The sequence below is a fragment of the Cyclopterus lumpus genome, chromosome 14 (assembly GCF_009769545.1).
Source record: "Cyclopterus lumpus isolate fCycLum1 chromosome 14, fCycLum1.pri, whole genome shotgun sequence".
In the NCBI taxonomy this organism is placed as follows: Eukaryota; Metazoa; Chordata; class Actinopteri; order Perciformes; family Cyclopteridae; genus Cyclopterus; species Cyclopterus lumpus.
The window spans coordinates 21,697,118-21,703,117 of NC_046979.1; positions in this window are offsets into that span (position 1 = coordinate 21,697,118).

Below are 6,000 nucleotides of genomic sequence, written 5' to 3' on the forward strand. Positions count from 1 at the left end.
GCTGTCTATTGTGCTTTCCTCCAGAAATACTTTGCTTTTCTAAAATCTATATTTTGGGTACCTGAACAAATATACTATAAATAAAGAATTATTGTATAAATATAAAATCACTATAAATCCATGTTTGTTTTCTAGACAAGTACATCAAGCCACTTTATATCCTTCTGACGTCTCAGTAGTTTGTTGTTTTTTACATAAATCCAGTTTCCGCTTGATGTTTGTACCACAAACTGGCATGTAATATTTTCAGCTTACTTCGTGCTATATTGCATATTCTCCCGAGGTGTTTTATTATGAGGTCCTGGTCTTTGTAGTTTTACCTCTTCATGAAGAAGTTGCTCTGAGTTTGATGCTGCAGTTTGTTGGCTGGCTGAATGGATAGTGTCCCTGTGATTTGTATCGATAAAGACAATTTATAGATTTTATTCAATATTATGTAGAAATCTCTTACTATGAACCCTACCGGATGTCATGTGTCAGAAGCCACTGCTGACAGCATGTGATGCATACCCTGCTGCCTGCGTCACATTGATGACTGCTTCAAGGTCTGACCAGAAAACAATACAGACAATCGCCACAAAAGCTTCATAAATCTGATCATGTTATCGAAACTTATTATGAAGAGACATGGCATTTTACTCTGCTTTAGTTGGTTACATATGTTTTCTCCAATGAGGTTATTGACCAACACTCTAGTCTCTAATATATAAATATTGGAACCATCTTGACTTCACTCAATGAAATTTTGAGGATAATACACGTCTTCTCTGTGTACGTAACATTTCAGGGTTTTATTACTTCTAAAACATAGTTGAAATAGAATGTGGACATATGCAACTTAGATTATCACACTGTAAAAATACTCTATCAGTATTATCCAGTCAGCTTGGGCAGGATAGGCTGTGGCATCGTTGTGTTATGTGCAGTTGGCACCTTGCATGGCTGTGTGTAAATGTGTGTGTGAACGGGTCAATGTTGACATGTAGTAGTGGAACGTGAAAGGCGCGATATAAGTCCAAGTCCATGATGCATCATGACTGAATTACTTTTCCTTCCAGGAAAAGGCTCTCCAACCCACAACTGGACTATTACCTTCAACAACTCTGTGTTGGCCCCGACCTCGACTGCCAGGAACCTCGGTGTGACACTCGACAGTCAACTCTCCCTGACTGCCAACATTACTGCAACAACATGTTCCTGTAGGTCCATGCTGTACAACATCAGGAGAATACGTCCCCTTCTCACTCAGAAGGCGGCACAGGTTCTGGTCCAGGCTCTGATCATCTCACACCTATACTACTGTAACTCCCTCCAGGCAGGTCTACCTGCTAAGGCCATTCGACCTCTACAGCTCATCCAGAATGCAGCTGCTCGGCTGGTCTTCAACCTAAATTTACCCACACTACTCCGCTCCTCCGCGACCTTCACTGGTTACCGGTGGCCGCCCGCATCCGCTTCAAAACATTGGTACTTGCGTACCGTGCTGCGAACAGATCGGGTCCGGTCTACGTCCAGGACATGGTCTAACCTTACACCCAGGACATGGTCAAACCTCACACCCAGGACATGGTCTAACCTTACACCCAGGACATGGTCTAACCTCACACCCCACCTCGTTCACTTCGCTCGGCTTCTGCCAATCGGCTTGTAGCTCCTTCACTTCGAGCTAAACACTCAACAAAGTCACGACTGTTTGCTGTGCTGGCTCCTCATTGGTGGAACGAGCTCCCCATTGACATCAGGACAGCAGAAAGTCTCTACATCTTCTGTCGAAAACTAAAAACATTTTTCGACTATACCTTGAATAGGGAGGGTAGAGCCGTAGTAGCACTTTAGTAGCACTTAAATGTCTTACTGATGGCACTTTGTAGTTTAACTTTATTGAAGAAATTGTACTTTCTCGATTCTTGTTGTTCTAAGTTTGTACTCATGGTTGAATGCACTTATTGTAAGTCGCTTTGGATAAAAGCGTCAGCTTAATGTAATGTAATGTAATGCATCCATTTTAGAGCAGTATTTTACTGTTTAGTCGGCAGATACATATCAGGGGTTGTGAGCTGATTCATAGGAGAGAAACTTTGACGTGAGGAGTCTTATCTATAATGGCGATGTTGTCGGCGTACTCGCTCATTGTCTGGTACAGTGTATTTCATCAACGCGTATGGGACTACGATGCCCCCCTTGTACACATCTCTAGGAGGGAAGTCAGGTTGATTGGTTGGTGGCCATGTCCTGAGTGACTCTGTTTAAAATGCCAAGGGATCGCAAGAGAGCCAGGAGATTTCGGAGAGCCTCGTAGTCCTTGTCAGCATGTTGAGATGGTATACTCACGTAGCTGTCTGCACATTGCGGGAAAGAGAACAGGAAGCACGCTGGGTCCTTTGACACCGGTATCCAAACACAGGTCGCACGTGAACTCATACTCCCCTCGGGTAGTTTGATGTGATTAGTTACTTTTGAGTTTGGTGCATTGAAGCATTCTGTCAAAGTGTTCCTGCTTTCAACAGGGCCAACAGTAGCTCAGCTGTCTATTCATAACTGTAATATGTGGTTTCCTCCAGAAATACTCTGCTTTTCTAAAATGTATATATTTAGGGTGCCTGAACAAATATACTATAAATAAAGAATTATTGTATAAATATAAAATCACTATAGCTCCATGTTTGTTTTCTAGACAAGTACATCAATCACATATCAAGCCACTGTATCCTTCTGAGGTCCCAGTAGTTTGTCATTTTAGGGTTAGAGATTAGAGATTTGTAAAAATATAATTATTTGAAGATTATGTTATTCCAGACTGAGGACCATCATCTTCGGCGGGAGTGTGTCCTGAAAGCCTTCATCTTCCTGGGAGAAGATGCAGATGACCAAGAGATCAAGTTTCAACAGTAATTTGCATGTCAGCACACATTGTCAAAGGGACACAAAAACATCCTAGATTGTTGTAAATACAAAACCGCTTTTAAAGGGACATTTTCTCAACTGTAATAACAATTAACACCGTGAGCCTGGTTGGATTAATTACATGTTTTTGTAATATTGGCCATGTTGGACACAATGTAATACCTAGCAACAATACACAACATATTGGATCAAATTGATACACCTCTGCTGGTTGAGGTGTGTGGTGACTCCCAGCCAAGAAATAGTTCAGCACATACCACATCAAGCAAAACGTTGCACATTGTCAAGGTCCAGGATGCTTTTATTTGTTGTTTTACAGCACAGGGTTGTCTTGATACGAGACATGGCCAATCATGAGATGTGAGAATTGATTGATGCTAGTGATGGTTTGTGTTTGTCATGTACCCCTCTGTGGGACTCTGGCGCAGATGATGCTCAGAGGGACCTGGAGCAGCTCACTATGGCAGTGTTTGTCATTCAGAAGGAGGGGGAAGGACTGCAGGAGCAACGTGAAGACATTGGCATGGTTATTGAGGGCGTGCAGGTGTTGCATGGACCGACTTTGGTCGCCTCAGCTTGTGCCGTTTCTTCTAGGTTTGATATATGCACCCAACCTGTCTTATCCCAAACCCCTTCATTTTACCTTTGAAGTGCTCCAGAAAATCAGCATGCAGCTTGAGCAGCACAAGATGTCCCCCAAAGTCCAAAATCTGTATGGCAGACTTCAAAACTTGTAGTAACACTGCAATCGATTGCTCTTCTGGACCTGAAGAATGTGTCTAACCTAGTGCCATATTGTGGAAGTACAATGAATGGCGTTTAGACATGGGGCATGTAAAAGTTGAGCCTTTGGGTGCTCCAAGGGACACAAAAAATATTTGTGAAATGCTTTTACACAGATTTTGTAACCTGTGTTTGAAGGCGCAGGAGTTTATTGTTATTATCTCCAAACATGTTTCTTTCCATTTGAGGCAAATGGTTTAATTTACAAAAAAATATGGTTGTCTCTTTTGTTTTAGTTGATTTAAAACACTTATGCTGCGTTCACACCAAAAGCGTTGCGAATTTTACCGCGTGAGTAGATCCCATGTAAAGTCAATGCACAGACGCGAATGACGCGAATAAACCACAAATAGTCGGGTGAGTAATCTCACGCTGGTTCGAATATTCGCAATCCTTTTGGTGTGAACGCAGCATTAAGATAAGTGCCTGTTTTATAGATTTTTTCCTTTCCAAAGTTGCACCGTTCAATTACATCATAGCTGCACAAAATTCAAAATGGCGGAAAATCTAAGTAGGCGGAGCTTAGTGGTCTGAGAGGCTTTTTTGTAGAGCAGGTGGATATTGACATGTGTGAAAAATTCAATCAATCGGACATTCTAGGTGAGGGGCGTCGCCGGTCAAACTTTGAGGGGGCGCTAGAGAGCAATAACATTTTTTTTTCTATTTTCATCAAGCCTGACAAGCTTCCCAAATTTGGTGACTTTTCGAGGTCGGCAAATACCCCAAAAATGTGCCCAATGTACAAAAATAAAGATCAGAAGAATAAGAACACCCCTAGCAATTTCAATAGGGTCCGAGCGACTGACGAAGTAGATAGATAGATAAAAATAGATAAATGACTGAATGTGCAGCTATGAGTGTGTGCTTCTCCAGAGGTCTACTGCCATCTCCACTGTCTTTACAGCGTTTAGCTCTAGGTACTCCAATGAAGGTGGCAGGCATTGTCTGCTAACTTCAGGAACAACAGTGCACCTGTAAAGGGAAAAGAGGGCAACCATTTCTGAAATTTAAATTGGTCCAGTATTTAGCCAGAGCTCTAGACTCCAGCTGCTCATTGCTGCAATATTGGGGCAATGTGGCAACGAGGTGAACTGAAAGTGCTTGATTTGCCACTGTCTGATTGTTATTAAATGTGTCACACAGCATTATGGAAAGAGTCCGCTCAAGGATATGTCTCGTTATGAAATCTCAAGGTGACATATTGCCGGTTGCCAATTTATCAAGTGCTGGTGCTGTTTGTTATCTAAAAGATATTCATGGCTGAATACTTAGTTTTTTGCTGACTCTGTATTTAGGTATTCAGCTCCTCTAGTAGCGTGGCCTCACACATGATGTGAGGATCGCCTTCCTCCTTATCTTTAGTGTTGTTGGTGTTGAGGTGTCTTACCAGTCTCTCTTGGCGCATATGCTTTTTCTCATTAATGATAGCTTTCAATCTTGCTCTGGCGTTGCTTTATACTTGTCAGCTTTATACTACCGAAAGGCAGCTTTTTTGCCTCTGGATAGGGATTGCATTCTCTTTGTAATCACCACAAAACACATTTGCTGATATATTCTGTCATTTTCCTGGGTGGTGGGAACATGGGTACATGAGTTGTAGAGCAGCTTTATCTGGCCAGCTAAATGATAAATGATAAATGGACCTTGTATAGCGTTGTTCTAGTCTTCCAAGCACTCAAAGCACTTTAACACTACACAACATTCACACTCATTCATACACATTCATACACATTCATACATATGAAATCGTAGACTAAGGAAGGGGCTACTATGCAAAGTCTAACTACCATTCATACGCATTCATACAACAATTTTACATTGACTAGCGTAGCCGATACTCTGATTGAACAACCCCGCCCCCCAACTAATCCAAAATGGGGGCGGGGGAGGGCTGCTAGGAATATTTCTAAACACATGGTACAATGTCGGGTTGCACGGTGGTGTAGTGGCTAGCACTGTCACCTCACAGCAAGAGGGGCCAGGGTTCGGTTCCTGGCCTGGGCAGTCCTTCTTTGTGGAGTTTGCATGTTCTCCCCGTGGCAGCGGGGTTCTCTTTGGGTTCTCTGGCTTCCTCCCACAGTCCAAAGATAACTGGACTCTAAATTGCCCGTAGGTGTGTATGTGAGCGTGAATGGCTGTTTGTCTACGTGCCCTGCGATAGACTCGCGACCTGTCCAGGTGAACCCTGCCTTCCCCCAATGTCATCGGCTTCAGTGCCCCGCAACCCTGAATAGGATAAGCGGTTCGGATAATGAAATGGATAGTCCAATGTTTTATTTACAGTGATGGAGATGTGAACATGTTGTTGGAATT